Raw genomic sequence first — 19,606 nt, 5'->3', positions numbered from 1 at the left:
TACACGGAGTTGTTCGTGTCTGGAAGGGCAGTAGTTATCAAAGTCACAAGTGTCACTGAGACTGCTGTGGCAGTACATTTGAAAAGTTACCTTTAAAGAATGGGCTTTTTGCATATTAAATGTGGCCCCTACTTGTTTTAGGCTGTGAACTCTGAGGGGGGAAAAAAAGGATAATCTAAGAAGGACTCTCAGTGACTTAGATGAGCTCAAATTTATTTTTTTAAAAATGTAAACAAAACAAAAACAGCTTAGCAGCCAATTCTAAACAGGAGCTGCTCACCAAAACCACATTTTAGGGAACAGTCAGCACTGCCTGCAATGGGTTCTTGCCACCTGAGCCAATCCTTACTAGTATAAAGGTGTTCCTGGAAATGTATTTCAACCAATAGAAATGTATTTCAACCAAAAGGAGTTCCTGGAAATGCATTTCAACCAATAGGGTAGAGGCATGCCCTGTCCAATCAGAGCTGTGCAGCTATATTCCCATCCAGCATTTTCACAAACCAATTAGAATGGCTCTATTCTGACTAATCAGTGCCTTTTGGACCAATCAAATTGAGAGGATTTGGAAACCTCTTTTACATGAAGACAGACCAATCAGGAATCAGGGGCGTGGGGCTGCTTTCTATATAAGTCAGCTCTCCTGTGGCTGAGAGAGACTGTTTTCTCTTTCCACTAAGAGTTGCTTTTCAGTGGCTGGAGCTGAAATACCAAAGATGTTTGGCCAGAGCAGAGGGAGCTGTGTAGCTGGAGAGGGACCTCGCCACAGGGCCTGTACAGCCTTGCTGTTTCACGGCCATGCTGCTTTGTGTTGGAGCTGTAACACTATTGAACTGCTCCATAGCGGTGCTGTTCTGAGAGCTGTGCTGTATCACAATTGAGCTGTGTGCACTGAATTGAGTTTCCTTCTTTGACACACCCCAAACTGGGGAGTCTGTTAGTGTTGAATTGGCACCAGTGACCATCGGCTGACAAGGGTAAAGGAAATAACTTTTTTTAGAGACCTTATAAGAAATTTCTCAGTTTTCAGTATTTCACTTCCAGTTACTTTTTAATGATTTGATTGAATGTTCTGAATTGGGATGGAGAGGGAGGGGCCTTTGATTGCAGAGTTTATACTGAGACTCAACAGCTGTTTTCAAGTCCCTGCTCACCCTCATGGGCATCCTGAGCTGTGCCGCCCTTACATCTGCGGCCTCTCCAGTTAAGTTTCACAGGGGACACTTTGAAGGCTGAGGGCAGACAGAGTCCTGGCTGTGGGGAAGGGAAATACTGGTGGTTTCCACCATCCATTGGTTATACACCCAACCCCTACCTTCCAAAGGTTGTAGCTTCCTCCACTGGAACTGTTACTTTCTTCCCGTTTCTGTTGTTTTTCCTAGCCTTGTCTTAAAATGGTTCTCTGCCAGTGTCTCCTCTCAGGATTTCTTCATGGCTTCTTGCCTTTTTTTTTTTTTTTTTATTTCTTTACTGTCATTTAAAAGAATCTTGGAAAAGAAGGCAGATAATTCAATTGGTCAGCTGGCCATGTTAAATGGTTAAAAAACCTTAGCGTTTTTTACAAATTGAATTCAAGTCCTTTCACCTCTGCTCCCCTCACACTCCTCTGGTCATTTTCTTACACATGGCCTTAACCTTTTTACCCCTGGACCATACCTGCCAGGCCCTGAAGGCATCAGAGTCTTCCCCCCTGTTCTATCACACAAGTGCGCCTGGGCTTACCAGAATGGATATTCTGTGTGTGTGTGGCAGTTTCATCTCTGCCTTCAGCCCCATAGGAGCCAGCTCAGGAACAATTGGGATGGAATATTGCTTACATGAAGGACTCTTCCAAGAGAAATCCTACCCGAGCACTCAAAAAATAGAGAGTATTTTTAAGTACTTGGCAGTATAAAAATGAGACATGCATGGGAACACTGAATTACTTAGGATTACAGTTACTTCCCCCCCCCTAGAAATATGATTATATTTCCATTATTAACAGCCTGCTAAATGGAGACTGGACAGGTAGGAAAGGTGTTTGACTTTTCAACCTTTAGAGCTCCTAATTTTGGAAAGTGTCTCTGTCAATGGAGTGTTAAAACTGGCACTTTCCATTGCCACTCTCCTGTGCAAATTTAGACAAATTTATTTAGACCAGTGATGGCGAACCTATGACACGCATGTCAGAGATGACACGCGAACTCATTTTTTTTTTGGTTGATTTTTCTTTGTTAAATGGCATTTAAATATATAAAATAAATATCAAAAATATAGGTCTTTGTTTTACTATGGTTGCAAATATCAAAAAAATTCTATATGTGACACGGCACCAGAGTTAAGTTAGGGTTTTTCAAAATGAAGACACGCCGAGCTCAAAAGGTTCACCATCACTGATTTAGACTAAGATATTTTTATTGTCAGGATTACAGATGTCCCCCATTTAAAATCTGTCTGAAATGTTTGGGGTCACACACATAATTTTTCTCTTTACCCTAAGAATAATTTGGTCCATAACTTCAATTTATTTAAAAGCCAGCTGGAGGTGTGAGGCCAAAGATAAATTTCCTTTTAAAAATTCACCTGGCTGATACGTGTTTTATTGACCTTAGATATACCCAAAGCTTCTTAAACATCCACCCTCTGCATATGCTGCTAAGTGGGAAGGAAGTTGTTTGCAAGGCTGGTGTGTATTAATCATGTTAATTCACTTATTGATTTAATCAACAGGCCTTTACTGAGTATTAAACACTTAGCGAGCACTCGTGATCCTGGGAAGATATAGAGCAGTGGTTCTCAACCTTCTGGCCCTTTAAATACAGTTCCTCATGTTGTGACCCAACCCTAAAATTATTTTCGTTGCTACTTTATGATTGTAATGTTGCTACTGTTATGAATCGTAATGTAAATATCTGATATGCAGGATGGTCTTAGGTGACCCCTGTGAAAGGATCATTCGACCGCCAAAGGGGTCAAGACCCACAGGTTGAGAACCGCTAATAAAGAGAGTAGAAAGGTCTGGTCCTTGCCTTGTAGGCAGACATTCAGAGCCTAGTGAGGGAGAAAAACAAGTAACACCTGAGGACGGGCTTGTAATGTGGAAGGAACAGTGTGAGCAAACTTCAGAGGCAGGCTCCCCTAAACTGTGTCTTCCAATGTGATCAGTGGTCCGTGATAGGAGGTGTAGGAGTCACCTTTGCGATTAGCAAGGAAGAGAGGTATTATGCCATCACTGCCATTCCCCTATCACAGCCACCATTTATCTAGTGTTTATAGTCAGCCAGGTATAGTACTAAGCACTTCATAAATATTAACTCGTTCATCTTCACAATAATCCTATAAGGTCAGTACTGTTGTTACGCCAGAGTTACTGATGGAGCACAGAGAATTTAAGTAACTTTCCTAAAGCTACACAACTTCCAGAATGATGAGACAGAGATACAGTCCAAGGCTGGATAATTCCAAAGCCTTGGAACCTTTAAGTTCAACTGTTACCCTCCTCACCTGATTTGCCATGCAAAATGGTGTCACCTGACCCTGCAAGGGAGGCTGAAAAACAAGTATTTCACTTTTCTTTAGCAGAAGGTGACAGTGAAGATTTGAGTCAGGAATAACTGTTGGGTCAGCCAACTTGCCACAGCCAGACAGGAGACAATTGGTGAAATCCAGACACAAAATGGTGTAGAATTTAATAAACTCAATGGCAGGAAAATGGAGGGGATAAATATTGCAATGGTTGAATCTATAGGACTGAAGGATGCAGTTCTCAATTGGGGGTGACCTCCTCCCTCTCCAGGGGATATTTGGCAATGTCTGGAGAGTTTGTTATCATAGTTTGATGGAGGTGGGGGATTTAGCTACAAGCCAGGGATGCTGCTAAACATTCTATACTGCACAGGACTGCTCCCACAGCAAAGAATTATCCAGCCTTAAATGTCATTAGTGTGGTGGTTGAGAACCCTTGGTTGTAGAGGCTAAGGGAAGAATGTAGGATCACTTCCAGGTGTAGACACCCGTTTATCTAGATGGGGACTTATAAAACCAGAAGCAGGTTTTACATTGAATATGAACATATGATTATTTATGAAATCTTCCAGGGAGAATCATGTAGTCAGAGAAACGAGTCGAGACGAATGCTGGGTGATACCAACAGTAGGGGATAAAAGAAAGAAAAGCTAAGGAGGAGACTGAAAAGAAGCAGTCAAGATTGGAAGATAGGAACCAAGAGAATGGTGTCATGGAAAAGAAAGGAGGGGGAGTTTCAGAAAGTAGGAATGCCTGCCACACTCTGGTAAAGAACTGTTATATGCTCAGAAGTTTCTTTTTCCAACTGGACAAACAGCTACAATGCATTTCCCAGCCTCCCTTCAGGATGTGTATGGCCAATGGAATAAAAATGGAAGTGGTGTCATGATCTCACTCATTTGTGGATTATAGAGAACAACATAGACTGATGAAAAGGGACAGACCCAAAGACTGAGAAACAGCAATCAGGCTGTCAATCCCCAGAAGGAAAGTAGGGGAGGGTGGGGGTAAGGGGAAGAGATCAACAGAAGGACTTGTATACATGTATATAAAAGCCAAACCAATGGACATGGACAACAGGGGGATGGGAGCATGAGTGTGCGGGGCGGGGGTGGGGAGGAGGTTGGGGGTTAATGGGGGGGATGAGGACACATTTGTAATACCTTAACTAATAATAAAAAAAAAAGAAAAAAATAACAACCTAAAGAATTAGCAAAAATAAATGGAAGTGGTGTATTTCTCCAGTTCTGCCACTTAACCCACACAGCCGTCCACACTGTGCTCTTCAGCTGCCTGATCCAGAGGTCCAGCTGAGGAGATGGTGGAACCACAGATGAAAGGAGCCAAAGTCCCCGAATCACCACCTGGAAGGCCAACAAAGATGAATATTTACATGAGTAGATCATGACATACACGAAAAATAAACATTCGTGAAGCAAGGCCATTAAGACTAGGAGTTGGTTTCCACAGCATGTCCTCACCTGCCTTAATTAATTCAGGGGTGGGCAAAGCATGTTTCCAGTTGTAATGTAAATTAATACAATAATTATTTATACAATTAATAACAATACAAGAATACTAGGTGTACCAGTTAATAATGAAGATTTTTTTTCAATAGATGGAGTTACACATATGTTGATATAGATGCAATTTGATATGTATGCTATTTTGTTGTATTGACAACAAGCTTCAAAACTTCATATGTCAAATTTGCTGAAGGTGTTAACATCATAGATATTTTTACGCTTAAAAATGTCGAATTTTGTGCCCAAAAAAAGAGCATTTGCGGGAAGTTTTAATTCATTACTTTATTTTGAAGAAAAGTATTGCGGAAAGTTATATTATACTTTGGGAAGCTTATGGTGAACATGCTCCATCTCAAGATTCTTGTGAACGCTGGTTTAAACGCTTTAAAAGTGATGATTTCGATGTGAAAGACAAAGAACGTCCAGGTCAACCGAAAACGTTTGAAGACCAACAATTACAGGCATTATTGGGTGAAGATGCGTGTCAAACTCAAATACAACTTGCAGAAAGATTAAACGTTACTCAGCAAACAATTTCTGATCGTTTACAACAATGGGAAAGATTTTAAAGGAAGGAAAATGGGTGCCACATCAACTGAACGAAAGACAAATGGAAAGCCAAAAAGTCATCAGTAAAATGTTGCTTCAATGGCATGAAAGAAAGTCTTTTTTGCATCGAATTGTGACTGGTGGTGAAAAGTGGATTTATTTTGAGAATCCCAAATGCACAAAATCATGGGTTGATCCAGGTCAACCATCAACATCGACTGCAAAGCCAAATCGCTTCAGAAAGAAGACAATGCTCTGTGTTTGGATCAGGAAGGTGTGGTATATTATGAGCTTCTAAAACCAGGTGAAACCGTTCATACTGATTACCACTGACAAGAAATAATCAATTTGAACCACACTTTGATCGTAAAATGACTGGAATGGGCCAGGAGACACGGCAAAGTAATTTTGCTTCATGATGATGCACCATCACACACTTCAAAACCAGTAAAAGACATGTTAAAAGATCTTGCCTGAGAAGTATTAACCCACTCGTTGTATTCACCAGACCTTGCTCCTTCAGATTACTGCTTGTTCCTATCGATGGCTCTGAGCAGCACTTCAAAACGTACAAAGAAGTGGAAAATTGGGTCTCTGAATGGTTTGCCTCAAAACAAGAACAGTTCTATTGGGACGGTATCCACAAATTACCTGAAAGATGGGGGAAATGTGTAGCTAGTAATGGACATTACTTTGAATAAAGTACTTTTGATGTTTCTCTTGAAATTATCATGTTTTCTTTGATTACAAAAATTCACATTATTAACTGGTACACCTGGTAAACTCTGGTTCAAGTACTCACAACTGGAAACCTACTTTTGCTAGCCCCTGTTTACTGATTCTGTAAAAGCCTCAAACCAAAACAGTAAATTGATTCTTAGTGACTTGGGCAAGAGCCTTTTCATTGGAAACAAATGGAATCAGTTTGGATGATGGGTGATCAATAGGAGATAAGGGAGTGGGAAAGTAGAGGTTGAAGAAACACAGAGGAAAAGTTAAAAGGAGTCCGAAGTTAAGAGAAGACATGAATATGCTCATAAGATGAGAGAAAAGACCTTGTGGTACTACAAAGAGGAGATAAGTTCAGTTCAGGTTGTGTGGAGTTTTACCTCTAGGTATGCCATTATTCCAGGTTCAAGGCCCATTCCTATGCGGCCTACTGAGGGTGAAAGACTTCTTATGGGAGACTGCCTTTCCCGGCAGTTCCCTTATCTTCAGTTAACACTAGATGGTGTGGTGTGTTAGTTAGCAGAGTAGACATTGTAAGTTACTTTTCATCACATAAATAAGTGGTATTTAAGGTGTGGAGGAAGGCATTCTCACCTTTATGTGAAAGCCTATCTATACTCTCCAGAATGGAGCCCTAAGGCCTAATTCTGAACCAGTCCTCTGCCTTCACTGACTTGGAGAACTCATTGCACATCCCGGGACTGGATCACCATCATGTTTCAAGGGAGTCTTTCATGCGGGGTGTGAACTTGAAAGGGCTGAGGGACGAGTTTACAATATAAGTAACTCTCTGTAACTGCTTGCACATAAATGGTGAAAACTGTCGTAGAATTCAGTCTAACACTTGCTTCACACCTGGTAGTGGGGTTATTGGGATGGCTCTATATCAATTATTTGCTTAATTAGCTCTTAGAAGGTACAGATATTTATGAAAAAGAATGTAATAATTGTGAATGACCAAAGAGGCTCAAGTCATTTTGCTGCAGCATCTTCATTTCTTGAGAACCACTTTGTCCTATGCCGAGATCTGGTCCAAAGAAAGAGCATCTTCACAAACTCAAATGCCTTTAGGGTCAGATTGGTAAGCCTATTGTGCAGCCAGGTGTAAAATAGTAGGGAATGTGAATTAGCTATTCAAGAAGGTAGGAGAAGTGGAGAGGAGAGGAGAAAGCCTGCCAAGTAGAGCATATGCCCAGACCTTTGTTGTCATTAGGCTGGAGAAATAGGGTGGGACCAGGCAGTGCCTTGTATATAGTTTGGACTTTCTACTTAAAGAAATTAGATGTGCTTATATTTGCATTTTAAAAGACCTTGTGGTCTGGAAACTATGCTAGGATCTGGAGAAGACTGATTGGAGACTATTAAAACAATCTAGATGGACGATGCTGTGAGTTTGGGCTGGGTTTATGGCCTGATGATGGAAAGAAACAGGAATATCTGAGAGATATCTAGAAGGTGGAATCCATTCTTCTACGAATTGAGAATCTGAAAAAGTTCTTTCTCCCCTGAGGAACTAATGTGGTTGGTGAGAGCTATATAATTCTTTGTGTTAGCTGATGTGATTGGAATGGCAAGAAGTTGAGCTAATTTTAGAGTTTGATTGCATTAACTCTTTTGACCTGTATTTCTCTCACCTCCATCCTATCCTTAGTTCACTTTAGATCTTTTATGTTTATTTTGATGGTTCTGTTGTATGTGTACCCATTTAGTGTGCTTCCTCTAATCTTATAAGTAATAAATACAAAACAGTAAATTCTTTTTTATTTTAAACACACATGCTTACAGTAGTTCCACTAAGAATTGGACTTCTGTAATGGAGTCTGAAGAAGTTCTTCCCTATTCTTTCCTGACCAGCTGAATTCTTCCCTTTGGGGCAGGAGTCTCTGTGGTTGGTGGAGAGAGAAGCCTTCTCAAAGCCCCTGTAATATGGACTTTGGATGGAGGACTCCAGGATGAACTGCTGACCTCTCATTGTCAGCCTCTTCACCTGCTCCAACAATTGCACATCTTTCAAAAGAAGATGTGATGGGGAGGAGCGAGGTTCTGTTCTCAACTGACAGAAGAAGATTCAAGGGGACCATTGTAGCCTTTTTAGTAACCACTGGAAATCTGGCTGGGGCAGGGTTACTCAGGAAGCAACAAATATTTCCCAGTAACTGCTAACTGTAGATTCTCTCCACGGTCCAACACCCACTCAACTCGGAGCTTTGGACAGATTATATTCTAATCCTCCAATTAGAGGAAAAACTATCTATCTTAAAGGCAAGTAGAGGAATATGTTAAGAGTTAGGTACATTCAACTACTTCAATAATCATTATTCAAGTACATTCTAACCAATTCTATACTTAAATATTTTCCCATTCCCTCCAGCCCACCCCATCCCCAAATACTCCTGGGGCTTTGAAATAAATTCTAAAAATTTGGCTTACCTCTGAAAGACTTTTATAAATATGTTCTCGATTTTGATCTGGCAGGACTCATGCTCATTGTCCTACTTTTCCTGCACATGTCTTTTCTGGCTGGCCCTGTTGGCTCTTTGTGCATTATTTTGCCATGCCTCCGGCATTGTTTGTCTCCGTGCCCTGCATTCTACCTTCAAGCTCTATTTTACTGACTCTTCTGTAACTGGGAGACTTCCCAGTTTCTTTCCAGGCCATTCAGTTTCTTTGGCATTACTTGCTCATTGATCATTTCTAACCACTTTTCCACTTGTACTGCTTGGCCAACGTGAAATGTGAGACCACTGAAAGATTTTGAGGAAATTATTCTGGATGCTGCTGAGCAGCAGTCTTTTCAACCGTTTCTCATTATCTGTGTCCTCAAAGTCACAGGTGCCTCTCATTCATATTGAAATCCTACAATGTTTTCTTGGTTTGCCCTGAATTACTGCTTTGAACAAAAGGGGGGATGCACATGGCATTATGAATTTTGTCACATTCCCCAATGTTTACACCAAAATAGTCCCTTCAGATGAACATTGGGTTTTTTACATCCACTGCCAAAATCATGAAGTACACACAGAGCCTGTGAAGCTTGGTGGTAAGGTTATGAATCCAGGCTCTTCATGGCAAATTTAGATGTGTTAGTTGCCTTGCTTTGGGGTGTCATTTATCTGCTGAGAATTTATCCCATGTAAAATATAATAAACATTTTAGGCAAATAAACACAAATTAACCCATAGACATTTTTCTCTAGTTCCCCAGTCCTCTACTGAGTTTCATAGCTTTATTTGGAAACTAGAGTAATATTACACATTTTTCTGAAGTAAGTATTGCTTGACAGAGAGCCATTTAAATTGTGTAATTCTCAAGTGACATTCCCTATGTCACTCAAATACCATCCCTTTTTTCAGGTTTATCCATATATTTCACTCTATCAGTCCACCTTCTAATCTCCCCCAGCCCTATTCCAACACCTCTGCTTTAGCTACACTTTCTTCCTTTAACCTAAACACCATGACTAGCCATTCAGCAATGAACTTGTTAAATGGCACATGACTTAGAAGAGTCAGATTGGCCTATAATTTTGCATTCCTATGCTGTCCTTTTTAGTTTCTCATTTCTGGAGATTATATGAAATTGGCATTATGTTTTAGCAGTGTTTCTGGAAGACTTTTTTATATAACTTAATAGATCAGGTGTTTAGTGGGGGAAGGAGAGATTTTAACTACTGATTCAATTTCTTTAAAGATTAAGAATTACTCTGGTTTTCTATATATTCCTTGAATTTAGTAAGTCGAATTTCCTAAAAATTTAATAATTTTAAATTTATGGGCAAAAAAATAAATGTTTCTGTCTACTCTCTGCAGCATTTCTAATTATATCTCTTTTTATTCATAATAGTGTTTATTTGTTCTTTTTATCTTTTTCTTGAATAGCCTTGTTAAAGGTTGTTGGTCAATTTTATTAATTTTTACAAGATATCAATTTGGCTTTTTTTAATCCTATTTTATGTTGTTTCTATTTTTTGTTAGTTATATTTTTACTAGAGGCCTGGTGCACAAAATTCGTGCATTGAGGGGGAGGGTCCCCTCAGCCTAGCCTGCACCCTCTCCAATCCGGCACCCCTTGGGGTGCCCTAACTGCCGGGTGCCCTAACTGCCCCCCCACCGGCCTGGTCACCTCTTACTGCCCCCCCCCCGCCAGCCTGGTTGCCCCCAACTGCCCCCCTCTGCTGCCCTGGTTGCCCCTAACTGCCCCTCCTGCTGGCCTGGTCACCCACACTGTCCTCCCTGCTGGCCTAGTCACCCCCAACTGTCCCCTCCTGCTGGTCTGGTTGCCCCACTCAGCCTGCTTTTCAGTCATTTGGTCATTCCTCACTAAACCCCCTGCCAGCCTGGTCGCCCCATGCAGCCTGCTTGTTCAATTGTTTGGTCATCCCTCACTAACCCCCTGCCAGCCTCATCATAGGCAGCCATCTTGTGAGGGTGTGAGGGTCAATTTGCATGTTACCTCTTTATTGTATAGGATCCTTTTCTAATTTTTATTTTATTTGTGTTTATTCCGGTATACTTTTTTCTAAATTTGGTGGTTAAGGGCTTAACTAATTAATTTTTGTTCTTTCTTTCTAATGTAAGTATTTAAGGCTAGACTTAAGTACAGTTTATAAATCCCAATATGTTGGCAGACAGTGTTTCACATTTTAGGAAATGGTGCCACCATCCTTCCACACTCAGAATAGAATCCTCAAGTTACACTTGACATTTCCCAGTCCCGCACACCCATATCCGATCACTCACTAAATTTTGTTGATTTTCATCTTTTGAAAATTTCTCCAATCTGTTGATTTCACTTTATCACCATCTGACAACACTCTAATCCAAGCCTTGATTATTTTTAGTTGATTTTACTGCAATAACAACTCTAATTTATGTTTTATAAAGACAGAGAGTTTATCCCTTTTTTAAAAATATATTTGTTTTGATTTCAGAGAGGAAGGGAGAGGGAAAGAGAGATAGAAACATTAATGATGAGAGAGAAACATCTACTGGCTGCCTCCTGCATGCCCCACACTGGAGATTGAGCCTGAAACCTGGGCATGTGCCCTGACCAGGAATCAAACTTTGACCTCCTGGCTCATAGGTTGATGCTCAACCACTAGCCACACTGTCAAGGGGTGGGAAGCTCTTTATCTGTCCTTTGATTCTAAATGATAGAATTTCTGGGTAGAGTAATCTTGGTTGTAGATCCTTGCTTTTCATCACTTTGAATATTTCCTGCAACTCCCTTTTGACCTGCAAAGTTTCTGTTGAGAAATCAGCTGACAGCCTTTTGGGAGCTCTCTTGTAGGTAACTGACTGCTTTTCTCTTGTTGCTTTTAAGATTTATCTTTAACTTTAACCTTTTTCATTTTAATTATGATGTGTGTTGGTGTTAGCCTCTTTGGGTTCATCTTGTTTGGGACTCTGTGCTTCCTGGATTTGTATGTCTATTTACTTCACCAGATTAGGCACATTTTCTTTCAATATTTTGTCAAATAGGCTTTCAATTTCTTGTGCACTCTCTTCTCCTTCTTCCCCCTCCCTCCCCGCAGCCCATGATGTGAATGTTGGTACACTTGAAGTTGTCCCAAAGGCTCCTCATTTTTCTTTTTTGGCGGCAGGGGGCGGGGGGGGGGGGGAGTGGGGGGGGGTTCTTTTTCTTTTTACTGTTCTAATTGGGTGTTTTTTGCTTTCTTATATTCCAAATCTCTGATTTAATTCTCAGCTTCATCTACTCTACTGTTGATTCCCTATAAATTATTATTCTTCATTTCCGCTAGTGTATTCTTTATTTCTGACTGGTCCTTTTTTATGCTGTTGAGGTTCTCACTAAGTTCATTGAGTATCCTTACAACCAGTGTTTTGAACTCTGCATCTAGTAGATTGCTTGTCTCCATTTTGTTTAGTTGTTTTTTCGGGTTTTGTTCTGTTCTTTCATTTGGGGCATGTATCTTTGATTCCTCATTTTGGCAGCCTCCCTGTGTTTGTTTCTATATGTTAGGTATGTCTCCCAGGCTTGGTAGAGTAGCCTAATGTAGTAGGTGTCCTGTGGGATCCAGTGGCACAGCCTCCCTGTTCACCTGAGCTGGGCACTCCAGGTGTACACCACTCCTCCCTCCCCCCAGTATAGGCTGTGTACACCCTCCTCCTGCAGTTGAGCCTTGATTTGTTGTTGGCATGGCAATGAGAGAGATTTACCCCCAGTTCAATCAGCTACAAGGACTGGCTGCAATTACTGACCACTGACCTCCAACCACCATGGAGGATCAACTTGCTGGGGCCCACCCCACAGAGCAGGACTTACTTCAGCAGGGCTCTGGTGCTGCTGGGTTCACCTCTTGAGTGTGTCTCTTGTGGAGGTAATTGGATGGTGATGCTTTCATGTCTTCTGAAGCTGTCCAATGGGTTTTCTGGCTCTGGGGCCTCCTGGGAGGTGCAGGCCAAGGTCAACCACCACCTGTGTTCTATCTGGGGCCAATGGGCATGAGCTACAAAGTGATCTGCATATGGCTGATACTTGTGCTGGGCTTGGAGGTGCCCAGGCAAGGCCAAACTATGAACCAAAGCTGGCTGCTACTAGTGCTGTGCCTGGAGCTACTTAGTGAGAGGTACAGTGTACACTGAGGCCAGATGTTGCTTTTTTGAGAGATTTTTGGAAAATCTGAAGCATGATCCAATTTAGGCCATTTATATGGAAAAGCCACTGGCAAACAGTGTGAACCAGGTTGATAGAGTCCCTGCCTGCTATGTGGAAGGAGAGCTCATAAAAAAAATAAAATGCCTTTGCCAGTGCCTCTGTCTGGGAGAAAGCTGTGCCCTGCACTTTCTCCCTGATACTGGACAATTCAATTCCTCCCCATATAACTCTAGTGCCTTTCAACCTGTTACCTGACTCTGGAGCTCAGAGGGAGTTAGTCCAAGTTAGTCTGTGCATGAGACCATTAAGAGGAACTGCCTGGGACTCCAGCATCCTCCATCTTCCTCAGCCTCTATCCCCACTGTTTTTTTCAGCCAGAAGTTATGGCGACTTCTCTTCCCTGCACTGGAACCTTGGGCTGGGAGGCCTGGTATGGGGCTGGGACCCCTCACTCCCCTTAAGGGAATCTTCTCAGCTGAAATATCCCTCCTGATTTTAACCACTACATGTGGGTATGGGACCAGCTCATTCCATGTCCCCTCCCCTCCTACCATCTCAATGTGGCTACTTCTTTAATTCCCTAGTTGTAAGACTTCCATTCAATTGATTTCAGGTGGTTCTGAATTATGGTTGTTCTGTTGTTTAGTTATAATTTTGATGTGGTCATGGAAGGATTCGAGTACCTCATTTACCTACACCACCATCTTGACCAGAAGTTCCTTAATTGTTTTTAGATGGATTAGGATGCTGTTCCTGAATCAGTTGTATATGTTTAAAATTTCTCCTTCCAGGTCATAGCTTTTATTTTTACTTCTAAAATGTCTTTTACTGTATAATTTTTAAATTTTTATATGACCAAAATATTATTATTTTCCTTTATGATTTAAACCTGTCTTATGAAGTTTATTAATATTGTCTCATATTTTCCCTCAAAAGTTTAAAAATTTTGCTTTTCACATGTAAATATTTAATTCATCTGCAATTACAGCAGGTCCTCAAGTAATGTCATTTCATTTAATGTTCATGAAATGCAGTAAGAACTTAACTCTTGTTTATATCAATTAGTCTATGGTAAAATTGGTTTCATTATATGTTGTTTTACTCAAAGTCACAGAGCCTATCCATGATGTTAACTGAATAGTTTTTGTGTATGGTATGAAATGAGGATCTCAATTTGTCAAAGCATAATTAAACCATTGCTCAATATCAGATATAAAAAGACAAAGCTGAATTTATTTCTGGTGAGGCATAGTCACTCAAAGAAGAATAGATTGTTGATCATACCTAAGGCTTTTGGCAATATGGAATCATGGATTGGTGTACTTTCAAAGGTATAAGTGGGTTGATATCTGTAGTTGTAGACATATGATTTCTCAGGTAAGACAGTGGTTGATTTGTTGACACTATAAATATATTACATTTTTGGAGTGAATCTGTCCCTTACTGACTTTTAGTATCATGTTGCTCATACTGTTTGGTTGACTTGCAAATGCGTATTCACTGAAGGAAGTTATTGTTCATCTATTGAACAGTTTAAAAATTGATTTAGGTGACTACTTGTTACCATGGTTACAGAACAATCACTTTTAGAAAAAGCTTGTGAAAACCTTAAAATTCTCAGTTCTCCCTTTTGTTTCTCATTCATCTAGAGCTTTAGAAGAGATAATCACGGATTTTTCCAGATCTTAACACAGTTGATTCTCTTTAGAGATATGTTTTGTAGAGATCTAATTTTTGGATTGAGCATTAATTGATATGATTTAATTGTGTTTATCTGTAATCGTTTAAGTCATCTGTCAGGACAGTGGCTGTACAAAAGTATTTAAGGCTCTGAAAAATAGACATCCAACTATGAGACATTTATTTTGTTTCTTAGATTCTACATATAAGTGAAATCATATGGTATTTGTCTTTCTCTTTCTGACTTATTCCACTTAGCATTATTTCACTTATTATCATTTAGCGTAATACCCTATAGGTCCATCAATGTTATTGCAAATGGCAAAATTACATTCTTTTAAAGTGGCTGAGTAATATTCCATTGTATGTATGTGTGTGTGAATGTATATGTATATATGTGTATATATATATACATACATATATATATACATATATGTATGTGTATATATATATATATATATATCACATCTTTATTCATTTGTCTATGAATGGACATTTCGAAGAATGAAAAAACAAAACAAACAAATTCGTAGATACAGAGAACAAATCAGTAGCTGCGAGTTAGGGGCGACTTGGGGTGATAGGTGAAAATGGTGAAGGGAATAAGTACAAATTGCCAGCTATAAAAACAGTCACAGGATTGTATAGTACAGCATAGGGCATATAGTCAATATTATCTTATCTAATAAAGAGGGAATATGCAAATTGGCCATCAAGTCATAACAGTCAAGATGGCTGTGCCCACAGCGGAGGCTGAGTTCCCATAACAAGCCTTAACGAGCAATCAGCAGGGACCTGAGACTGTGTGGCGCTGGGTCCCCCGCCCGGTGGGGCTTGACAGGGGACCTCAGGCCACGCCCCCCACCCCAGTGCCACACAGGGGGACCTCAGGCTGTGCCCCCCTCCCCGGCGCCACGCAGGGGGACCTCACGCCACACTCCCCACCCCAGCGCCGGGCTGTGGAACCTGAGGACATGTCCCCCACCCAGTGGGACTTGATGGGCTCCTCAGGCCATGCCCCCTGCCCTGGGGCTTGACAGGGAACCTCATGGCACTCCCCCGGCCCTGGCCTGGGCCGAAGGACCTCAGGCCATGCCCCTCACCTAGTGGTGCTTGACAGGGACCTCAAGGCATGCCCCCTGCCCCGTCCTGGGCCGGAGGACCTGAGGCTGCACCTCTCGCCTGGTGGGGCTTGACAGGGGACCTCAAGGTGTACCCCCTGGCCGGGCCGGAGGACCTCAGGCCACGCCCCCTGCCCTGGCGCCAGGTCAGGCAACCTGAGGCCATGCCCCCCACCTGGCGGGGCTTGACAGGGGTGGGGCCGGCCAGGTCTGGATCTAGCATGATTTCAAGGCACACGTGGGTGGGCAGGGACTTGACTCTGGTTCCCATGGTGCATTCCAGACTGACAGGAAGAAGATTGTCATATACATTTTACTAATTTTCTTTCATCTCTGACACTTCTGTTATAGAGAAAGGGCAAATAGCAATATCAAAATATTTCCTCTAATTAACTTCCGTTGAATGTGCACAAATTTTGTGCACCAGGTCACTGGTATTGTAATAACTATGTATCATGTCAGATGGGTATTGAATTTATTGGGGTGATCATTTCATAAGTTATATAAATGTCTAATCACTATGTTATACACCTGAAACTAATATAATGTATGGACAACAATGTGGGGTAGGATGGTGGAGGGAAGGTTGAAGAAGATATAGGGGAGATAAAAAAATGATGAACAGAGACTTGACTTGGGGTAGTGAACACAAAATACAGTCTACAGATGATATGTTGTGGAATTGTGTACCTGAAACCTGTATAATTTTATTATAAATTCAATAAAAAGGAAAAATAAAATTAAATTATGAGACAAATAAATATAAATAAAACAATTCAAGAAGGGACTGGAAGATTCTCTAGAATTAGACCTATTTAAGGAAACAATTCTCAACAGTTCCTATGTCCATGCTATATGTATTCATTACATCAAGCTGTTATATAAATATTAGAGGCCCGGTGCATGAATTCATGCATGGGTGGGGTCCCTTGGGGTGGCCTGCAGAAATCGGGCCCCAGCTCGCACCCCAGCCTCACAGCCCCACAGCCCCGCTTGGCACCCTGCCTTGGCTTGGCACCACCCCCTCATCTGTTCCACCATCCCACCTGCGGGGCGATCGATCCGGGCCAGGCCCCCCACCTGGCTCCTTCAGCGCCTGGGAGCTGGGCAGCAGCCCCACCCCCCACCACTTCCACTGGTCGCCATCTGCAAGGTGATCAGCAGGGCAATTGGGCCCACACTCACACCCGCCTTGGCCTGGTGCCACCCGCTCACCTGCTCCACCATCCTGCCGCAGCCCCGTTCTTGTCAGGGCCCATCAGGGCCGGCAGTGCCTCTAAAGCTGCCTGCTGCCAGCGCCACTGTCACCAACGCCCGCCATGTTCCCTGCTGGCCCCTGGTGGTCAGCACACATTATAGCAAGTGGTTGAACTCCTGGTCTCCTGGTTGAACAACTACCTTCTCGTAGTCCAAGACCCCTCGCTCCTTACTGCCCGCCTGCTTGCTGCTCCTTACTATTCAGCTCGCTGCTCCTTAGCACTGCTGTGGAGTCAGGAGAGACTCCCGCCACCACCGCTGCGCTCACCAGGTGTTAGCCTGGCTTCTGGCTGAGCGGCAAGCCCCCGTGGGAGCACACTGACCACCAGGGGGCAGCTCCTGCATTGAGTGTCTGCCCCTTGGTGGTCAGTGCACAACATAGCAACCGGTTGTTCTGGTCATTCCGCCATAACAGTTGCTTAGGCTTTCATTATATGGATTACAGAATGTATTTCTATCTTCAGCTGTTTAATTTGCTAATTAATTTGAATTAGTAGAATTTTTACCTAAATGACTATAGTTTTTATTTTAATTTTAGATTTTCTACTAGTTTTTTTTTCTAATATTCCTGGGCATTTTAATAATATATTGATCTTTTTCCATGTTTTAATTCTTTTTAAGTGGTTTTAAATAATTTAAGAATATTTATTTTATAGGTTCTATCAGTAATTTTGTTACCTGAAGATCCTAAGGTTATAATCCTTCCCAGCCCTGAGCCTTTGCACATGCTGTTTCTGCTGCCAGAAAGCTCTTCTCTGTCCAGCTTCACCTGGAAAGTCTGCACTTGTCTTATTAGTCTCCGCCCAAATAACTTGTTCTCAGGAAACCTTCCCTGGATTCCCCAATTTCACAGCCAGCCAAGGTCAGACTCCCAAGTTATTCACTTTCTAAGTACCCTGAGGATTTTCTTTAAGGATTTTCAAATTATATCATTTTAATTGAATGGCTCTCCTCTCCACTGAATAAGCTCCATGTGTATGCGACTGGGTCAGTCAGTTCTGTTCATGTGAGCGAACTGCTCCACATGCATGAGGAGAAATATGTACACTCAAATTTCTGATTTTATATAAAAGGGAACTTATATTACTCTATATCCATATGTGCCACATATAGGTTCCAAGAAATATATGCTAAATAAAATGATTAATTAACACCAGAATGTCATTCCACCATGATTGATTGGACCTCATTCTACTTGTTACTCCCAAGAGGGCATCAAAATGACTCTTCTTGGGTTTTTTAACTTGTTTTTCCCCCCTTATTTCTTCTGAAAATTATTCCCAAGGCACTATTTCAGCACTGATTCTTATCTCTGACCAGAATTATTGCAAAAGTATCTCAGCCAATTTCTGTGCTTCTAACTGCTGTTTTCTCCATGCCAATATAGCATGCATTTCCAACATGCCTTCTTTCAAAATTAATTAAATGAATATTTACTGAGTATCTGTATGCCTGGTATTATTCTAGGTTCTAAGAACTCAAGAGTGAACAAAACAAGTACTCCCCATGTCTCATCAAACTTACTTTCTCCAGAGGAGACAGACAACAAACAAAAAATAAATATAAATTGTGTTGGCAGGTTCAATTACCTACTATAAAGAAAATAAAGCTGAGTGAGGAGATTGAGTGTCAAGTAATATTATTTTGGTCAGGATTTTTGAAAAGGCCTTTCTAAGGAGGTAATAATATTTAGGCAAAAATCTGAATGAAGTGAATACACATGTCATGAAAATACCTAAGAAAATGGATTAGAAGCTGAGGAACAGCAAGTACAAGGCCTGAAGTGAGTGTGCACTTAGTGTTTTGAAGAACAGTAGGAGGCCAGTGCAGTGTGGATGGAGCATGTTTAGCTGAGAGGAGATTGGAGATGATTTTGGAGAGATTGTCTGAAACAAGATCACTTATAGCTTAATAGGTCTTCCAAAAGACTTTCAGTTTTATTCTAAGTGTTATGAGCAATCAGAGGAAGGTCAAGAGCAGAGAAATGACGTGATTTGGTTTACATTGTAGAATATTCACTCCAGTCTCTAGGGGAGTTGGAAGGGAATTGCAGGAGTCCAAGTGAGGGTAACAGTGACATGGACTAGGGTGGAAGTCATGGAGGCATTAAGGTGTCATACTTGGGAACTACTTTGAATTTAGCTCCTAGATTTGCTAATGGATTGGGACTCAAGGATTACTCCTTTTTAAATTTTACTTGAATGCCATGAGATGCTGTGAGATAACTTTTGAGTATTTTTAGTTTGGGATGCCTATTAGACATACAGGTAAAGATGTTACTTAGGAAACTGGATACAGGAGTTTAGAATTCAGGGATAGTTGGAGCTGAAGATACAAATTTGGAAATCATCAATATATAATTGGTCTTTGAAACCATGAATTTTGGTGGGATCATCCAGGATAGTCCTTTCCAATCTTTTTCATGTCATGGCCCACATAGAAAATTACAATGTTTGTATGCTTGAAGAGGCAAACAGATAAAGTTGCCTAAAGCTAGGGATGATGACCCAGAGCTTCCTGAAATTACATCTTGGAAAAATTTAAAACTGTTGTATAGTAAACTGGTTAAGACTATAGTAAAAGGGCGTATATGGTCACATCAACATTTAGAGATCATTAAAT

This window comes from Myotis nattereri (genome assembly GCF_964212035.1).
Source record: "Myotis nattereri genome assembly, chromosome: 2".
Taxonomy (NCBI): Eukaryota; Metazoa; Chordata; class Mammalia; order Chiroptera; family Vespertilionidae; genus Myotis; species Myotis nattereri.
Note: the sequence above shows the minus strand (reverse complement) of the source record.